Below are 20,895 nucleotides of genomic sequence, written 5' to 3'. Positions count from 1 at the left end.
TCTAATAATTTGGTTTATTTTAATATACCCAGTACTCTGTTTGATCCCGAACCCAACCATGTGGTAAACGTGGCAAGACTAAGTTTATTCATATGGTAGCAACGCATTATACACATTGGTGTCAAGTCGACAACTAATTCTATATGAGGATCTCAACCCCATTGAAGCCCAAAAATTACATAAAACTTTACAATATTGGGCTCCAACTTTGATCGTCGTTCTAAGACCTTAAATTATATTGAGATTGCCCCAATTTTGGCTTCCTTAGATTAATCCACCTATATTTCGTATGTTTTGGCCAACAGCGAACTCTATCTGGGGGTGGCAATTTATATCCAAATTCATTAAACCGCCCAAATCCGCCCATTACAATTAAATTATTTGGGTACCCAATTTGAATGAGTGGATAATTAATAAGTAAATAAATGGGTACCCATACAATTAATGGGTGAATAATGGGTTTAAATGGGTACCCAACATAACCCACTCATTCTGCCTGCTCTCTGAATTTGTGAAGTTTCTACTTTGCACATAAACTTTATCAGTATTAAACTAATTTGAAAATTACAAGAAGTCGAGAGACAGTTTTGTTTCAGTATTTAATCTTATATTTTATCCTTTAATTGTTTGCTTTTTCTATATTTGTATGTGTGTGTATATATATAAGAGTAAATTACATTGACCTCCTCCCTTGACGTTTTGTCAAATTACACTCAGATGGTGCGTTTGAGACTTATTACTCTGAATTCCCCTAAATGTTAAATATGTGTATAAGAAGTCAATTATGCCCTCTATATTTTAATACTTGTGTAATGAAATAATTTTACATGAGAAATTACTATTTTGTCCAACATTTATAAAAGATCATTATTTTTTGTCAAGAAGGTTTTTTTTTAAAAAAAAAAAAAAAAACTAATTTCTCTCTCCTCTCTTGGCGTTTCTCAATCTCAATATCCTGAACATATATGTATGCATAAGGATTTACATATCTGTAAGGGACTTGGTGACGATGTCAATCATGGTGCACGATGGTGATAGTGCCGACGATGATTATTATGATGCCTACGATGACATACACTACCACCGCCACAACTCCTAATCCCTCATTTACACTACCTACAATCAATATAATATATATATAGTGTATTTGAAAAGAAAATTCTTAGAATGCTCATCCATTATCAATTTGGGTTCTGTTCACAAGTTGGATAACAAATAGATTTCAACCGTTGAAACCCACCAAGATCGTAATTTGTGTGTGTGTATGCATTTATATTTAAAGACAATATATATATATATATATATATATATATATATATATATATATTTAAATTCACCACCAATTTACATTTGGGAATTTGGTTCATAATAGGCAGTAGTTTCACAGTCGTTCATATTATGTGTCATTTTTTGTCTGCTATCTGCATTTTTTAGTTGTTTTTCAAAATACAAGGACTTGATTTCAGTTTGTCATTTTGAGAAATAAATATTGAAATTTTGCTTGTCATTTTGAATTTGCTATTTCAATATCACATGTTTGTCATCTCTTCATAGACAAACGATCCCATTTGCGAGGAAAAAAAAATAAAAAATTGAAAACGGGTTGACCCGCCCATTTGATCCCTGACCCACCATTGGTGGGTTGGTAGTGGGTTACTAGCCCATTTATACCCAACCCATTCAATACCTGCCCAAATTCTGCCTAAACCCACCCAATTGTCACCCTTAACTCCATCCATCGACTTCAATTAGGCCATTCAATTATTTATTCAATCAGTTTCAAAATTCTTCCAAATCCCCATTGCTTAGCTCGCTCACTCACTCACACACTTTATTAGATCAAGGAAAAGGTGTCTAAGGTGGGAGTGGGTAAATGATTATTATGATTTAATAGTTTGATCATTGTAGCCCCATGTTATTGAGAGAATAATGGATTTTAATCAGCTTTATCTCATTGCCTAATTTGAATTCACCACTGATAAATCTCTTATTCCATTACTAGTTGCTATACTTATTAAAAACAAATTTTAGTGATTTTAGTTTTTCATTCGGCAAGCAAGTGATATCTCTATCATTTAAAATGATGCTTACCGTTTTCAGCAATATTCAAATTGCATTATCAAACGCACTTAATTGGATAAGTGCTTAATTCGTTCAGAATTAAGCACTAGATTGAATTATCAAACACCTCCTTAGTACTCCTTTAAGAGTGGAATTTCTTATTAGCATGGTTTCAAAGATGGAATTAGCTTCAAAACTTATGGAAAGATGCTTCCAATCATTCTCTTATCCTTTCTTTGTTGGCAAGTTTAGAAATGAAGGAATAACAAGTGGTTTAATGGAGTTTTTTTTTTTTTTTTCTTTTTTTATGGATTAAGCAATCAATCACTTTTAGGAATTATGGGATACTACCGTGACTCATTCTCTTAGTGATTCTAACCAGGTTCCCGTTGGTGTTATTTGTTTTAGGTAAATTGCTCATTTGGAAGGTAGAGTTAACCTTAATGTTGATGCATCTTTTCACCAGTTGCCTAAAACTTGTGGAGGTAGGTTAGTATTTAGAAACCATGAAGGTGGGTGTATTCGTATTACTTATGTTTTCCTTTTCTTGGTGACCAAGATGGAGAAGTTTAGATCCTCAGATAATGTTGAAATATCTTAGGTGACTGGGGATACTCATAAGTGGATGTCAAATGTGATTGCAAAAACTTTACTCCATTCCAATCATTTGACTCTTTATGCTTTAGATTGGTTTGGGCATCTAAACAATGTAATAGGGTAACTCATGAAGTCAACAAATGAGCTCTTGACAAAGAAACTACTGATTTGCAGTGGGATGTTTGGCCTTCGTGATTATTGGATGTAATTTCTAAAGATGTCAATTAATATATTTGGTTTTAGAAAAATAAAATAAAATAAAGTTACAAAGTTAATTTTGTTCTAATTATTTTAATGTTAGGTGGATTCAATTAATTTCCTCAAAGCCACCGCGTTAACCTACAACTTATAATTAATATGTGTAGGGATTATTCGTAACACAATGAAATATGTATAAAATGACGATATCTAGAGCACAATATGAATGACACAGTGATGAGAATTGGATGAAGGATGAAAAGCAAATGGATTAATGAAAATGTTGGTAGAGCTAAGATCTTTGTTGTATTTATGATAGCGTTTCAGTTTGTTCTGCCTCTAATGCCTCCTGCTCAGGATGATAGTTAAACCCTACAATATTTTGCTAATACCCAGTGGTCCTGCCTTGTACTTTATTCTGTACCCACATAGGTAGGTATGATTTCCCTGGGCACCTAAGACTTATCGAGTCATGCGATGTGCCAAACATATTTTAGCTTGAGCATCAAATGCATTTTGTCATTATATGACTGGTAGTAGCCAAGTTGATAATGACTTTGTCATAGCATTAAATGTGATGTTAAGGTTGTCTGTCACAATATATATCTAACGCTTCACTGATCAGGCCCCTTTGTGCTCGCAGGGCATTTTATAACTTCCCATCTATTAATCCAATATCCTTTTAAAGTATCCCAAGGAGGAGATTTCTAACATCCAATAAAGCCTTACATTTATTTTGTGTTTTACTTGAATCAGAGTCTAAAAAAAGTTCATGGCTTAGGTCCTCAAGGTCTAGCGACCTGGCGCAATGCCAGGATTTGATGACTTGAGGGTTAGGTCCTTAAGGTTTTGTAACTTGGTACGATACTAGGGTTTGATGACTTTAGGGCAATGCCCTTGAGGTTTAGTGGCTTGGCGCGATGCCAGGGTTTGCCCTCAAGGTTTGGTGACCCGGTGTGATGCCAGGGTTTGAAGACTCTGGGGCATGGCCCTCAAGGTTTGGTGACCTGGTGTGATGCCAGGGTTTGAAGACTTAAGGGCGAAGCCTTTGAGGTTTGGTGACCTAACGCGATGCAAGAGTTTGACGATTCAAGGGTGAAGCCCTCGAGGTTTAATGATCTGGCACGATGCCTGGGCTTAATGACTCAAGGGCAAGGCCCTCAAGGTTTGGTGACCTGGTGCGATGCCAGAGTTATGACTCAAATGTAAGACCCTCTTTAGGTTTGATGACCTTGTACAATGATAGGATATGATGACTTGAGGTTAAGACCCTCAAAATTTGGTGATCTGACGTGGTGCTATGCTTTGTTAATCCATTTTTAAAGTAATTGACACATGCTTACATAGTCTAAATATTGTTGACTTTTAAACATGACATAATAGTTCAAGCCCGTTTGACTTATAGTCCAGCCTAATTTTACTTTTTTCGCGTGCCAATTAGGACGATAATATACAACACCTACATTTTGAAAGAAATATTATAAGAAAATTAATTTTAAAAAGGATAACGGTTTGGTGGTTTTTTTTTTCCTTACCCAAAATAGAATAATATATTGCAATATGTGTGGGACAAAACTTGCTTACTCATTCTGATATGGTCCAATTATAAATGCACGCATAACCTACAATTGCAAAATCAGGAAAATGATAAATAGGGAAATCGGGGAGGGTGACTGAATTTATTTTAAAAAAATTATTATCCTTATTTATTACTTTTCTGATTTTATAATTACATATTATTTGTGGATTTGTGATTGTAACCAATCAGCAATGAGTGGGGATAACCTACTTACTGATAAGTAGGCAAGTCTTGTCCATGTATATGTATTATATACTCTTATACTTTTAGTATTGGGCTACTGGCTATGGATATATATATATATAGTTTTGGTGACCGAAAAGGGGATGTGAGGAAGATTAATTATATCTTATTACCTATCATACACTTGCACAATATTATGTTTATGTTAATATATATATATATATATATTTATTTATTTATTTATTTATTAATAATATTATTATTATAAGTATAACGTGTTTTAAATCATTTAGTTGTTTTAATATTCTTTTACAATTAGACTTCTAACAATTAAAATACTATTAAAATTATTCTACTATCTATATAACATATTTTTGCATTTAGTTGTTTTAAAATTCCTCTACTTTTAAACTTCTAACAAATAAAATCCTACTAAGATTTTTCTATTACTATATAATAATATAATTATATTACATATATGTTTATATACGTCAATTAAAGCACATGTATATATATATATATATATATACATACACACACGTCACATGTATATAAACATATCAATGTGTAGGATTTGTTTTGATATTAATTGGCTTTCTAACGCTCACACACACACACACACACCAATTTGTCGGATTTGTTCCGACACCAGTTCTTCTTTATTATCCCTCCAACTAGTTTGATATAGATAAACGGAACCGATGTATGTATGTATATAATAATTGAGTTATTCGATTCTATACACACACACACACACACGCATATATATATTTGTCAAAACTTTCACACCGTAAGCTTGAAAAAAGAAAAATAAAAAAGTTATGTTCATGATTATTTAATGCAACCTAATTTTGGTATAATAATAATTTTATTTCAAATAGAATAATATATTATTATTATGAAAGTAGCATAAAATAATAAAACTTATTTTAATAGTGTATAAGCGTATATTTTACTAATGTGTAATGATTACATGTCTAATAATTAATATAAAATCATGTTGACAAGTTTTATATTATTGTTTAATTATGTAATAAATTATTATCTTACAAATATTTAATAAATTAAATATAAGTAAGGTGCTGTATATTGAATAATTACTTTGAAGTTTTAAATTTTAATTTATAAATAAGTTGTAAATTAGATTTTACTCAAGTAAGTTCTAAAGGTTAAATTATAATAGGTTGTAAATTATATTTTACTCATATGATGACACATGCACTTTTATTAGTATGTGTACTATTTGTAGGTCTTTATTCAAAGAGACGGGCAATTCCATGTATTTAGAGCTTATGGCGATGTTCTCGATGCTTAAGAAGTTGTTTTGGGTCAATTTGGGACTCAACTGGAGAGTTTTGAGAAAGTTTTAGTCCCAGAGCTTGAGCACAACCCTTTAGTGCTCAAGTTGTGATGACCGTTTCATCTCTTCCATTTTTTCGGCATTTTTATTTTATTTATTTATTTATTTCTTTCTTTTCGTGTTATCTAATGGTTTTGTAAAACCCGAGGTAGGGTTTGGTTTCCGGAAGCGGTTTTCGGTATCTCATGCATTTACATTATTTTATTTTATTGTCGATGCATGGCTTAATTGTGTAAAGAAACATGCTCGTTTAATTTTATTTTCTGGGGGTATGCTTGCATAGTTTATTCGGAAACATTTTTATTTTTTTGGGTGTTTAGTGTAATTAACTTTTTGAGATATTTTGTCTTTTGGACCTTTTTGCAATTATTTTTATGAGATATTTAGAAGAGGGACCATTTTGCAATATTTGAAAAAGTGTGACAAGTGTCACATTTTCCTTGGACCATTTATTGACTTTTGGTTGGAGACACTTGGAAGCATGGGATTGTGACAAGTGTAGGTTGTGAATTGAACCATGTAAGGAGGACTAGGATCATGACAAGTGGAGGGGTGTGATGTGTGTATGTGTGTGTGTGTGTAAGATGTAGTGTTAGTATAGGTTTTTGTGTTTTACAACTCTTTAACTTGGTTAAAAATCTAGAGAAAACCTTTTCTTCTTCATTGCTCTCACCTAGCCACCATTGGAGACTTAGAAACCCTAACCTTATACCCTAAAATCAAGCACATTCCTCTTACCCTTTGGTCTTACTTTTGAAGACAAAAGGTCCCTTACACCATTGTCTACCACACCTTGTTCTTGGTTTTCACTTTGTACTCATTTTCTTGGGATTATAAAAATTCAATTCTCTAGTGAGGTAGGGAATGTCTTATGTGTTATACCCTTAGTGTTTTAATGTGTTAGTTGAGGTTAATATACATTGTATACATGTTATTTAAATTATAGAGTTGCATATAGATGAAAGTTGTATGTAACTAACCTAGGGTTTTATATTGTTCAAGGCTTGTATGTGATCTACTTCTTGTATAGATGTTATTTCATTTGGGGGAGAATTAAAATCTAGTGATTTATTATAGTGTAACAATAAACCTTTTTACATGATTCTTGCCAATGATTTAGTTGTGAAATTGATACTATGTTGTTGTCTAATTAAGGATTTGAAACTCACTATATATTTGCATGAATGGATTTTTTATGTTGACAATATTGTAGTAGTGTATTTTTATCCTCATTGTGAACTTGTCATTGTAATTTTAAAGACTTAGAGTATGAATTATATAATTACATGTTTAAGCCTTACAATACTAGCTTGATTAATGACGTAATGTTAGTATAAGTGTGTACAAATTAAGGACTTCATTGGATGGCTTTTAAGTAGCCTATATTGTTTTAACATTGAGGATTTATTGATGTATCTTTCATATGGGTGAATCATTGTATGTTTGCCACTTTGGGCTTAGGAGCAAAGTGGTCATCATTTTGTTTATAATGTTCATGAGGTTATAAGTTTTATGTGTACGATATGCATGACATGATTGAAGGATAGAAGCTATCCGAACTTGAGAAGTGGACATCGAGTCCAAGGGCTGAAAATGCCTATTGTGATACCCCTCGTTTCTAGAGCCACGGGTGATCAAGTCCGAGCACAGATCCGAGGGATACCAAACAATCAATATGTAAACAAGCAAGAATAAAACTGAAATAATATTGAAATAATAATAAACAGAAAGATTACTAAAATGAAAATCCTCAAACCTTAAATAATAATTTAATATAATTTAAATCCGTATAACTCGGGATTCCACCTAGTGGACTCCTAAATCCAAATCTTTAGATAAATTTACAGAATTAAAAACCATAATAGAAAGGAAATCCTATGTAACCGGTAGAGTGAGTGTCTGTATCTGCAGCAACACGATCAAGCTCTAAGTTGGAACTGGCGAATACCTGAAAAAAAAGAGTGGGTCAGGCCCACATGCAAGTTCTAATCTACTGCAATCCGTACATAAACCCGATACGCAAATACATCCTAGATAGCTCAGCAATATCTACAATAGTCCATATATATATAAATACACACTATAGGATGCTCACTAGCCTATAACATAGTTCAGCCTGGGTAGAAGGTGACATATAAAACACGCTTTTCAGTGGCTAAGTACCTAGACCTACCAGGGAACATTAGTTATATCCGGCTACTCAACCCTTGCAATATACGCACCCTAATCATGATCAGGAGACTCAAGCTCGTATCACGGTACCATAAATATATATATAAATTCCTTTCTAGTGCAGAGATAAAACAAATATCCATTATGTCGTTCAACTGTTTTAGTTGACAGGACATGCATCCATGTAGGATTTAACTGTTTTAGTTAATCCATTCCTTATGTATGAAGGTGTAGGACTTAGCTTTTTGATCTAATCCATCCCTGATATGTCACCGTCCCATACCGGTACATATAATGCAAATGATCCTTGAATGATGTAACATTTTCAACAGTTCATCAAATCATACCCACATAATCCAAATAGTTGATATACAGAGTTTAAACAGTTCATCAACTTGTAATCCAGAATCCATCAATGTAATTAACGAGACAAAGTTTAATAATTCATCAAGTTAAGATTCAGTATCCATCCATGTCATTGACAATTTAATTCATTTAATTAAATTTCAACTAACCCATAGTACAGTCTAGTAGTTGACAATATTAACAATAGTAAGAGTCAATTATAAAGCTGAGAATGCCAAACTATAACTCAGAAAAATCCACAGAACTAACCAATAGTTGCTGAAACATAAAGAACAGTTTAACCATTAAAATAACAATCTCCATTTAATTAATGGAACCTAATTTATTAGTTCCTTAATTAAAATCCAACATATGCACAAATAAGGTCTAATAAATACATAATCCTATTCTGTATCTAACATAGATTTTAAAACCATCCTCTAGTCATCTAAGTTGCTAAATTAAATTTACACAACTAGATACTTTACAATCGCCAACAATGTGCGTCATTACTTAAAACTCCCACACTGTGAAAACCCTTAGCATAGTAGGATAAATTATTCATTGTGAGTCCTAATATAGCTTAATATCATGTTTAGATTCCATGCAATAGTCCGTTAAATTTTTAAAACAAAACTTAGCGCACTAGTCCTTCATATCCGTTAGCAGCGTACAAAGTCGCTTATTTTTACACTGTTTATTCCATTTGCCCTATGAACCAAAATATACAATTAGAGGAATTAAAAACCCTTGAAAATACTTTTAGAATTCTCATTCCAGTCCCTAAAACCATTTAGAATTTCAAACTTAGCCCAAACAGTGCCCAAACAGCTCAAAAAATGCATCCAAACGTGTCTTAACCAAGGGAGCCTGCTCTAAAATAAAAGAGCAGGCTCTATTCTACCTAGAGCCGGCTCCCTAACCCCTTGGAGCCGGCTCTAAGAAGGGGGAGACGACTCCCACAATTTGGAGCCCTCTCTCTCTCACTTTGAGCCTTCTCCTCTGTTCCAAACTCATCTCTGCTTCGTTCGGTTGCCTTCTGTGCTTCCGGCAAAGCTTTCCATCCTATCCCCAAACCTTTGTAGCATCTTTAGAACTCTATTTAAGTTTCTTACAGTCCTAGAACCCCTCATACTCCAGTGTAAATCAATCGACAGAAAGTAAACTCACAACAGAATAGTTTATGCAACAATAAGTTTAAACTTTAAAAAACCCCAGAACAGATTACAGAAAACATCTAGCATGCATAAAGTCCGTTTTTAAAAGTTTAATTACGTTCCTGGAGTCTATATAAGATGCACAGAACACAAGTTTACAGGAGAGGAATAGACTGAAACTTGCCTTAAGATTCCGGTTTGAAATCTTCATCGTCGTCTCTAAGTTTCAGAGCTTCTCCAAGACTGTTCATTCCTCTAATCACTGCTCCAGTTCAATCTCACAGTAAACCATTCCTTCCTCCTTGATACGACCTTCAGTTACATTGCTGAAAGCCTTTCCCAGTTTTCCTTTCATGTTTTACCCCTCAGCCTCTCTGTTTCTCTTTTTCTCTATTTACGGGAACAGAGTTTGTTTTTTTTAAAACCCTTGCCAGACCTACAACTTATATATATATAGGCTCCATTAAAACCCTAATCCTAATTTCCACGACTCATTATATGACGGCTATAACATAAACCCTAAACTTAATTTATAAACCATATAAGCCATATACAACACACGTCAGTTAAAACCAATTAATCAATCAATTAAATTAAAACAAATAATCAATTAATTTAAAATACCAATTAATCATCCAATTAAATTAAAACAAATAAACAATTAATTTAACACAAAAACAATGCTAATTAAACATATAGCCAAATACTCACACAAAACACAAAATCCAAATAATGAAAAGAAAATTCAAAGAAAATTTAATTTAAATTCCAACTATATCCTTTTAAATATTAGGGGTATTACACCTATTCACACTAGGCCAGTGAGGTGCGGAAGTACACCAGTCGTTTCATCGTATAAGATATTAGGCATACATCACATTGCATCATGGAGTCACATGCGTGAGTTACATCATAGCGGAGTCCATTTGTGGGTTGAGTTGTAGTTCTTGCAGTGATGTAAACTTTGTTATCTTACAAGCTTTTGTGGTAGTTGTTCTTACAAGTATATTACTATTGTTTGATTTCGCATTTTATTTCAAGTTGACAATCCTAAGTAGTTGTAACTTATTGTTGGCATTGGTGGTTATAATATTATTTAATTGTGCTGCTTGTTGTGAATTGCTTTAAAAATGTTTCAAAGATAGCTTTAGGATGATACCTTAGCTTCCCCTTAAAACTAGATGTTAGGGAGCATGATCCACATGTGTTGTTTATATTACACTTGCAAAAAACTTTAGGTTATACGCATATGTGATGAGTACTGAATATTTGCATATTCGAGCCCCTAAATAGACATATGTTGCAGCCCAAAGTGATATATCTATCCTGTTTTAGACTGATTTATGATTATTGTGTGTTTGTAGGTACTTTCCCAGAAAAATGGTTAAAACTGGGATTTTATGATGATATCGAAGCTTACAGAGTCGTTGCCGGTCATCCAGAGCAAGCCAAGAGCTTTAATAGTGAAGTTTGGAGGAGTTTAATATCCAAAGCTCGAGCCCAAGTCCTGAGGTTCGAGCCTTGCAAGTCAAAGAAGTCAAAAATCAACAAGGCATTAAATGCTCGAGCCTTGTACCTTCAGGCTCGAGCCTGAACAAAAGGTACTCAAGCCTAACCATAGGGTGCTTGAGTCTTGACCCTTAAGCTCAAGTACAAGGCGTTGGAATTTGAAGAGTTAATTTCCAAGCTCCCAGACCTCGTGCCTCAACCCAAGGATCGAGCACCATCTATTGAAGCTCAAGCCTTGAGAACCAAATGCTCGAGCCTGGTACCTAGTGCTCGAGCCCATGAAGCTTTGATCGAGCAATGTTAAAAGATTTCAATCCCAAGAATATTCTAAGTGTTGAAGAAAAAGACGCTTCGGAAAGTAATTGAAGAAATTTGGCTAAGTGCCAAAGTGAAGATCGAGCACCAATTCTTGAAGCTCGAGCATCAATCCAGAAAAGCTCGAGCCTTGTTCCTTATGCTCGAGCCTGAACCTTAAAGCTCGAACATGTGTTCCTAAAGCTCGAACCTTTCATGACATGTCATATTAAGTTACGGGATTGCGTCCTTTTCAAGCCGTATCTCATTCCGGATGGGCTAGAAGATCTAAAAGCCTACCAAATCCTTATTCTCTTCATAAAAGAAGGCTTACGCCTTGATAGAAGAGGTCCGAAATTCCAAGTCCTTTTGCCGTGTTATTCAGAAGGCTGACTGTGGTGGCTTTTAGGGTTTCCACAGCCTTAGAAGATAAAGATCCTGAGAAAAGAAGTTTCGTCCATAACGATAGAGACAACTCCAACACAGATGATATTTGACATCGTCATGAGTAGCTAATTCCTCTTTTATGGCACTGATGTAACTCAATCTAGTATTATGGTTTGATTGTTTTAACTCTGTAATTATTTTAATATATTATGTTTTCTTGATTATATGATTATGAGCAATTGAGACAACTCAATTGGTTTTCATGCTTTAATAGATTACAAACTATTATTACCTTGTCTTAGATATAATTGTTTATTTTCTATCCTCAACCTATCTTATTGTATGATATCTAGCGGAGCCCTGCCAGACATGAGAATAGAGGTCATATAATAGTATTCTAATTTTTTTTATAAAATAATGTTTTCATAGTATATGCTTAGGAAATGTGGATTGTTTACAAAGTAGTTAAAGTAGTTAGAGTAGGTAGGTGGATAATCCTCGCTAACCGCAGATAGGTTATAGTTAATTAAATTTTGTAAAACATATTTATTTAAAACCCGAATTGAATGAATGTTATTGAGTTCAATTCATTTGAAAAACATAATTGTTAAATCCCCATAGTTGGTACAATTAACCATATTATGATGATTGTGGTGAAGTCAAAGCCCTAAGATTTATGTATCCGATCATTTACTTTAGTTTAATATTCTGCTTTAATTTTAGTTTGTTTAATCGTGACAACCAACAAGCTTTTCAATCGATTACCTATAAACCATTAAGACTAAAGTAAAAACTAAATACTAATCTCATATCTCTGTGGGTTCGACACCTCTCTTTATAGCACTATCCTACACGGAATCGTACTATTGCGAGTTGATCAATACGCATCGTCCTATTGAGTAATTCGATTACTCACCCTAATTGATTATTGTTTTTCAGGTAAGGAAGTACTCTTCTTAGATGCGAACCATCCGTAGCTCAGCTTGTATTTACATTTTTGAACATCTTTTGTATGAGGATATCATGCTAGCGTTAACATGATGTATTTATCTTTTAATGTCGATAATGTGTGATATATTTAGAAGCATGTTTTGCTTCTCCTTTTGGGTATGTAAAATGTACTTAATCACTCTCTTTTGTTCCATGTTAACTTGACATGTATGTAATGAGGCCAATGGCCATTTACTTTCAATGTATATAAATTTTAGCACCTTGTATAAAAATGTTCATTATTGCATTTCATGCATTTGGGGGCATTCTCATTTTCCTCAGCCTATCTTTAATTGGAGCTTTCGACATTTCATTTATCATGTTTAGGAAGGTTGGGGATTTCCTTAATGATCTTCCATGTGACCTAAGAATTGTCCCTAACCCCTTTGCACCAAAATTTGGTTTGTTGGGCCATTTTTTTGGTCAAGTGAAACCAGTTCAGCCTCTTGGAACTGGTTCAAGAGTGATTTTAGGGTTCAATGTGGGCACTCTGCCCATGTTGAACCGATTCAGGTTCCCCAGATTTATTTATTTATTTATTTATTTTTGTGATTCAAAATTTCAACTTTGACCTTCCAACTTCAAACTGTCATATCTCTTTCGTTTGAACTCCGAATTGGCCCCTTTTTTAGTCTAAACTGACCGCATCGAAATAAGATTTTCAATGGTACCAATTATAGTTTTAAATTATACTCCTAACTTAAGATACCCTCATTTTAATGAGAGAGTGTCAGAATATAGTTTGAACCGGGATAGGTTCCCATGGGGTTGACTTCATATGAGGTTACCTTTTGATCATATTTGACTTATTGAAAGTCAAATTTACTCCTCTTAGGGTAAAATGACCATTTTACCCCTATTCTTATTTTTGGTTCGTATCAACTTTATCTTCCGCATTTATTTTCTATTTGAGTCTCGTGATTTATTAGGAGGTCACTTTGTTATCTTAGATGTAGTTTCTATCTCCATGGACCTTCTTTATTTTCTTGCTTTCATGTTCCGGACTCGTTATCGGGTCAGTTTTCGGGTTACTCGTTGACTCACCGGGTTTTATAAATTCGTGCCGTCACATGAGCATTGCACAGAGCTTGAGGACTGCACTCTAGAGCTTGAGCACTGGATGAAGAAATTCTAGAAAAAAGTTATAAGTATAGAAAGCTTGAGCACAAGACCTTAGTGCTCAAGCACTGAGCCTCAAAGCTCGAGCATTGATCCTAATGCTCAAACACTAATCAGGGAACTTCAAGAAAAAAATTAAGTGTCAAAGAAAATAAGTTTTGGAAATTATTGACAAAAAATGACTAAGTATTGAAGCCGAGCTCGAGCATTAACATCCTAAAAATTTCTAAAAAACTGAAAGTTGTTAAACTTGTATTCTTTGCTTCCTTATGGGCCTAATTGTCCCCAAAATAAGTGAAGCCCATCCAAGGGGGTTATGACTTGTTCTTTACTATACAATAATATGATAACCCTTCTTCTTTTTGGTTCTCCTACCTCTTGGCGGCTTTTAGGGTTTTGAATTCCACTTGGCGGTCCGTGAAAATGGCTTCTACACCAACAATGATGACATTCTTCCTCTCCATGAGTAGTTAAAGCATCCTTTAGGGCATTGATGTAACCCTAGACAGAGTATCGTGGTTTGATTGTTCTTAACTTTGAGAATTTTTAATTTTTCTATATATATTGATTGTATGATTGTGAGCAATTGACTTATTTGTATTATGCAATTGTGTTTTAATGAAATTAATATATTGTCTTAGAATTAATCTTGTTTTAATTGAATTCAAACATTTTCTATTGTGAGAGATTGGTGGCTAAGGGCTTCTCTCAATGATAGAAGTGGTTATCATGTAATGCAGATTAACGAGTATATGAATGAGTGGTTTGATAATTCAAGCTTAGGGAAGACAAGTTGTACTACATGGTAGATTATAGTAATTAGGTAAACAATTCGTGCCAATCGAATATGAGTTATAGCTTATTGTTTATTCATATATACCTTCTTAATTGAATCGAAGTGCGCTTGTAGCCATTTGATTTTCGAATATGCACAAGTCTAAATTTCCCCATAGTTGAGACAATTGACCATGTTACGAGGCTAGTAGTGACGTCAGGCCTTAAGTTATTCTCACTTTGATCTCATCATTTTTAATTTAGTTTTTTTTTTTTTAGTTTTATCGCAATTTAGAAATAGAAAATATAAAAATCATTCATCTCTTGAATCAAATAAAAATTAATTCTATACTTAACAATACCAACACAGTCCTTAAGGTTCGACACCCTTAACATAGCCCTATCTTATAAGGATTCGTTATATTGCGAGTGGTTTTTATCATTGATAACACACACAACAAAGAGTTTTGTAGCAGTTATGTAAATCGACCTATCTCTTCGCAATCAACACTTTATAAATGGGCATTGCTAACATTTTGGCCATTTCATGATTTTGGTATTTTTCCATCACGAGTCAAAGTGTAATAATGTCAGCTCACCTTGGTTGGGATGCCTTTGTTAAATTTACCAAACTTGATGTGGTGTTATTGTTCAAAAATGAATTAAGTTGTATCGGGTTGTCAATAAGACAAACCACAATAAATGTCACTTTAATTTACTCAAATGAGTATAACATCAATTTTACTCTTTTAATATCTGAAATGACATATTTAAATATTGGGCAAAACTGTAAAATAATATAGTATTGTTATTACCAAGTTATACGTAGATAAGTGAAATTATGAAAGGAAGAGGTGAGTTTTATGTAAGATATTGAGTGAAATTTATTTATAAAAAAAGGGCAAATTACAGAGAACACCCCAGGTTTCCATTTCTTGCACTAATATAGAACTACGTGCCATATAACAAGAAGCTCCAAGTTACTGGTTTGACCTAAGTGAATTGGAATGAATTTACGTTTTTGACCTTGGACTTAAACCATTTGTTTAACTAAAAAAAGAGGGTAAGTGCAAAAAACACCCCTCTAGTTTGAAAAAGTTAAAAATAACACCCTGACATTCAAAATTGACCCTCGAATTTCAAAAAGTTGCAAATAAGGGCTTCTGACCAACATTTTTGACATGTGCCGTGCATGTGAGCAAATGTTGGCCTATGATACCAAAAATACCCTTTTGCACTACCCAAAATGCCCAAAGGGAGAAATTTGCACACTTTTGAAAGTACAGAGGGGTTTTTTGTAAATAATGAAAAATTTTAAAATTCTCTTCTCTTCTCTTTTAACGGCTCTCTCCCTAATTAAATAAATTAAAAATAATTAATTTAATTTTCTCTCTCCTATCTAACAGTTCTTTCTATCTCTATTTAATGTTTATTCTCCCTCACACACACACACACACACTCTCTCTCTCTAACTCTTCTCTCTCTCTCTAACTTCTCTCCCACTATATTTCCATTTTGTATTTCTTCCTCCCATTATATTTTGCATTTTGTATTTCTTTCTCTGTGTATCTTTCATTCATTTTGCAGATTGATGGAAAATGGTTTCATCTTCAAGCTCACGTAGCAAGGAGTCAAGAATGCAAGCATCAAGTCCAACAAAAAATTTGTATTGTGATTGTGGAGTTTTGACTCCATTGAAGACTTCTTGGACCGAAAAAAATCTAGGCAGAAGATTCTATGGGTGTCCAAATTATAAAACAAAGTCATGCAAGTTTTATAGGTGGGAGGATGAAGAATTATCAGAATATTACAAAAGGTTTGTGTTTGATCTCATGTGTGAAGTGAGGAAGTTGAGAAATGAGAGAAATGAAAACTACCATGAGGCTCTGAGGCACATAAATGGTGGTAATAGTTGTGGTGGTGTTTGTGTAGGTTTTCTTCTTGGTTTTTTTTACTTCTATTGTAGTTACTGTAGCAATATTTGCAGTTGTAAAATGAATACTGCAAAATTTATGAATCTGTGAACCTGTGATGCAAAACAATGTTTGTCTACTTTTATTGGATTGTGTACCTGTGATTGAAAATAAGACACGCAAAAATTTTTACAACTCATATACCAATGTGTGGAGCTGTGCATACCATTCACAAAAAATACTGTCATTCAAGTGAGTACACATCACAAATAATATTGTACTAGACACTGCATGCACAACTACTAGCAGTAAAGTTTCATATACCAATGTGAACTTATGCATACACATAACAAATAATACTGTCATTGAAGTGAGTACAACCACAAAAAGTCATTGAATTGATTAGAACACTGTATGCACATGAAGTAAATAGGCCACCCATAAGTCCGAAAGCAGCTTTAAGCAAAAGTACACCAAAAGAGTTGCATCCAAAGTCAGTTCAACCACTGTCCATTGTCCTACAAGTAAAAAATGAATGTATTAGATGTGTAGACATTTATTACAAATAAATTAATGGAATCAAACTTTTTGGGACTGTCCATGCACCATAGATTCATGGGTAGCAAGTGTCGGGTCAATTCCAAGTGTGTCAGATTGGGTCACATAAGTAACCTTCACATGCAATAAAAGTAGACAAACATAAGTATGACATGCATAGGTATTACACTCATAAATTACATAGTGAAAAAAAAAATAAGAATATATATTACCTCTTGTTGCACAGTTGCATGTCCTTTAGCTCTAACTGATCTTGCACCTCCCCCACTGCTACTTTCTCCTACAAATAACCCAGTTCTTTTCAAATGAAGCCTTCCACCTTTGCCTCTTGGTGGTTTAGGAGGTGTTGCATCGTTCTTGCAGCTTCTAACATTGTGCCCTTCCATCTTACACTTTCCACACCTCACTTGAAAGTTACATTTCCTAGAACCAGCCTTTTTAGCTTTGATATCTCTCAGTTCTTCAGCACTCTTTATTCTTTGCTTTGTTGGCCTTCCCATTTTTTGTTTTTCTCTCAATGGTGGGAGTATTTAAGGATATCCTTCAATGTTCAGAATTTTTCTCAAACAAAGTGGCTTCACAATGTGTGCATATATGTTAAGGTGTGTCTCCCTATGGTAGTAATGACTCACATAGTCTTCAATATTGCCTCTCCTAGAATTGATAACAGCTGTTGCATGTATACAAGGTATACCAGTGACCTCCCAAACCCTACAACTGCATTTTCTGTTTGCCATATCAACTGCATCTTCTCTCCATTACTGTCAACCTCATATAATCGTGGTCCTATAGGCTGCGTGTGACATTTTCTAGATTTTAGCCTCGGTTTATCTACTTCATCCTGCACCTTTGGACATAAAAGACCATGTTGGCCTTCCATGTATTCTCTCTTATTATTACACATTTTTAATAAGCACCTCCTTATCATTTCAGACATGTAAATCAATGGTTTGATCCTGGCCTCTAGAATTTGCCTATTCCAAGACTCACACATGTTATTACTATTTAAATCACACTTTGAGTCCACTATAAAGCCACACTTGGACCATAAATGGTGAGGGATTCTGTTCAGCCACTTAAAAGCATCATTGTTCATATTCTTAATGTTTGTCATGTGATTCTTGAACACCTCAAGTGTAAATGCATTAGAAGTATTCAAGAATTCAGTTTTCAATCTGAGATATGGAAATTTCTTCCTAAAATTTTCATACATATGTCTAGCACAAAACCAATGGTCAGTATTCTCACACAACCTGACCAACACATCAACCAATCCCTTTTGTCTGTCAGAGATAAAAGTTAACTGATAAGGGGGACCAATGATTGCCATCAACTCATTAATAAACCACTGCCAAGTGGCTTTTAACTCAACCTCCACCACTGCAAAAGCAATTGGGTAATAACTATCATTTGGGTCCCTACCAACAACACTTAACAACTGTCCTCCATATGGCCCTTTCAAAAAACAACCATCTAGCCCTACAAATGACCTGCAGCCTGCTTTGAAGCCACTCCACATTGCTTCTAGACAATTAAAAACCCTCAAAAACCTTTCTTTACCCTCCTTGTCAATTTCAGTTTTCATTTTGCATACACTGCCAGGATTTTTCTGCATAACAAGCTCACAGTACTCTCTAATTTTCATAAACTGCTCTTCAAAATTACCTTCAATCATTTCTAAGGCTTTTGCCTTAGCTCTGCTTACCTTGAATCTGGAAACTTGTATCTCAAAATCCTTTTCAATCAAGCCACTTAAACCATAATTCTTCCAAGTTGGGTCCACTCTGAATTGGTTTATGAAGTGCTTGGCTATGTACCTAGATGTTGTTTGTCTATTTGTTTCAGGTGGAATACAGCGGTGTATACTTCTATATGTCTTGATTTGAAAGCTATTATCACTGCTATTCTTTGAGGTATGAATCCTCCAACCACATTTACTAATGCATACAACAGTATTCCTATTTTTCTCATTTTTCTTAAGCCTGAAATCATACTTGTGTTTTATAGCATGGTCCCTTAATGCTGCCCTAAAATCATCTGCATATGCAAACTTCATCCCAATTTTTAAGGATTTAATGCCTAAATCCCTCTCAACAACATATTCAGTAGCCCTAATGTTACTATCAACTTCCTCATCTAATGAGCTATGAACATTCCATAACTCATCACTTGGTACATATACAGAATCTCCATCTAAGTCTTCTACTTGGCCCCATAAAGCTTCAATATGACCATCTAAGTCTTCTGAATGGGAAGAGGATTGGGAAGAGGCATGGGAAGATGAGTGGGAAGGAGAATGAGGTGCAGCTGTAGTTTCAGGTGCAGGTGCAGGTGCAGTCTCAAGTGCAGGTATAAGTGCAGGTGCAGGTGCAACTACTAGTACCTTCACCAATGAAAAATTCTTGTACATTGCAAACATATTCAATAGACCATTATCAGAGACTATTAGCACATGATTTCCATTACTAAGGTCTCTATAATGGACTTCACTTTTGGGATCTAAGTTCAGTAGTGTCAACATATCTTCAATTTCAAAATATGACATGCAATTAGGATCACAATTATCAAATTCATCAACTTTCCTCCCAATATAGTAATAGTGGTCCTTATCAAATTTTCCATCATAATGTATCTCAATTGTATACTTTTTAGACATTATGAACAACACCTACAAAAATTTAAACAAATAATACTAATTAACATCAAATTACATGCATGTGCAGACTAACATCAAATTACATGCATATGCAGACAAATTATTTACATGCATGTGCAAACAAATTATTTACATGCATGTACAGACAAATTATTTACATGCATTGTAAGGACAAAAAGATACCCAATATATTACATGCATATGCAGACTAATATCACTGTAAAAACATTAATAGAACCAATCTCAAATGCCAAAAAAAAATATAAAAAATAAAAAATTACAAGTTCAAGGCAGTTTAACACTTTGTTAGACATGTGGAGCCCAAAACCAGAAAAAAAAGAAGAGGCAAAAGGCCCTCATTTTTATCTCAAACCGTAACCCTATTTTTATAAAACAATTATACAATACAATGCAATAAACATGAAGAAGACAAAGTGGAAGCTATTTAACTATAATCGAAGCAAATTGAGACATGTGGAACCCAAATTCGTTGACAATCGACGCAAAACACTAAAGGGGACCACACAGATTCGAATAAAACGAACAGAAAAATAACAATAACATTACAGAAACTATTGAATCACACAAATACAAACGTTATAACATAAATACCCTAACTTTTATCATCATTAAAGAAATCAGAAACGTGAAAACATAAAAACCCTAACCTCATAAACGCTTTTTTTCCTTTCAATGGTAGCATTTCGTCTTTGATCTTAAACCCTAATAGCCAGAAATTACAGATCGTCCACAATCAAGCCACGAAAATGACTGTGTTGCTTCGTCTTTAGTGTCTGTGTTTATGAGGGGCTGTGCGTGTGTGATTGACAATAGAGGTGACTGATGGTGTGGCTTGGGTTGAATAACCCTAATTTAGTGTATTTAGCCCAAACGACGTAGTTTTGAGTATGTTATGTTTCATTATCCAAAACGACGTCGTTTTGTTCAATGTCTATTTAGGTCATTTCAACTTTTTAAATTTTTTTATTATTATTGAATAAAGATTATTGGGGGTATTTTCGTATTTTTACCCACCCCTTGAC

Source organism: Cornus florida, unplaced genomic scaffold, assembly GCF_030987335.1.
Source record: "Cornus florida cultivar Cherokee Brave unplaced genomic scaffold, ASM3098733v1 CherokeeBrave_3.0.0_Hap2_Chr08, whole genome shotgun sequence".
Classification (NCBI taxonomy): Eukaryota; Viridiplantae; Streptophyta; class Magnoliopsida; order Cornales; family Cornaceae; genus Cornus; species Cornus florida.
The sequence above is the reverse complement of the archived record's forward strand: the minus strand, read 5'-3'. Positions refer to the sequence as shown.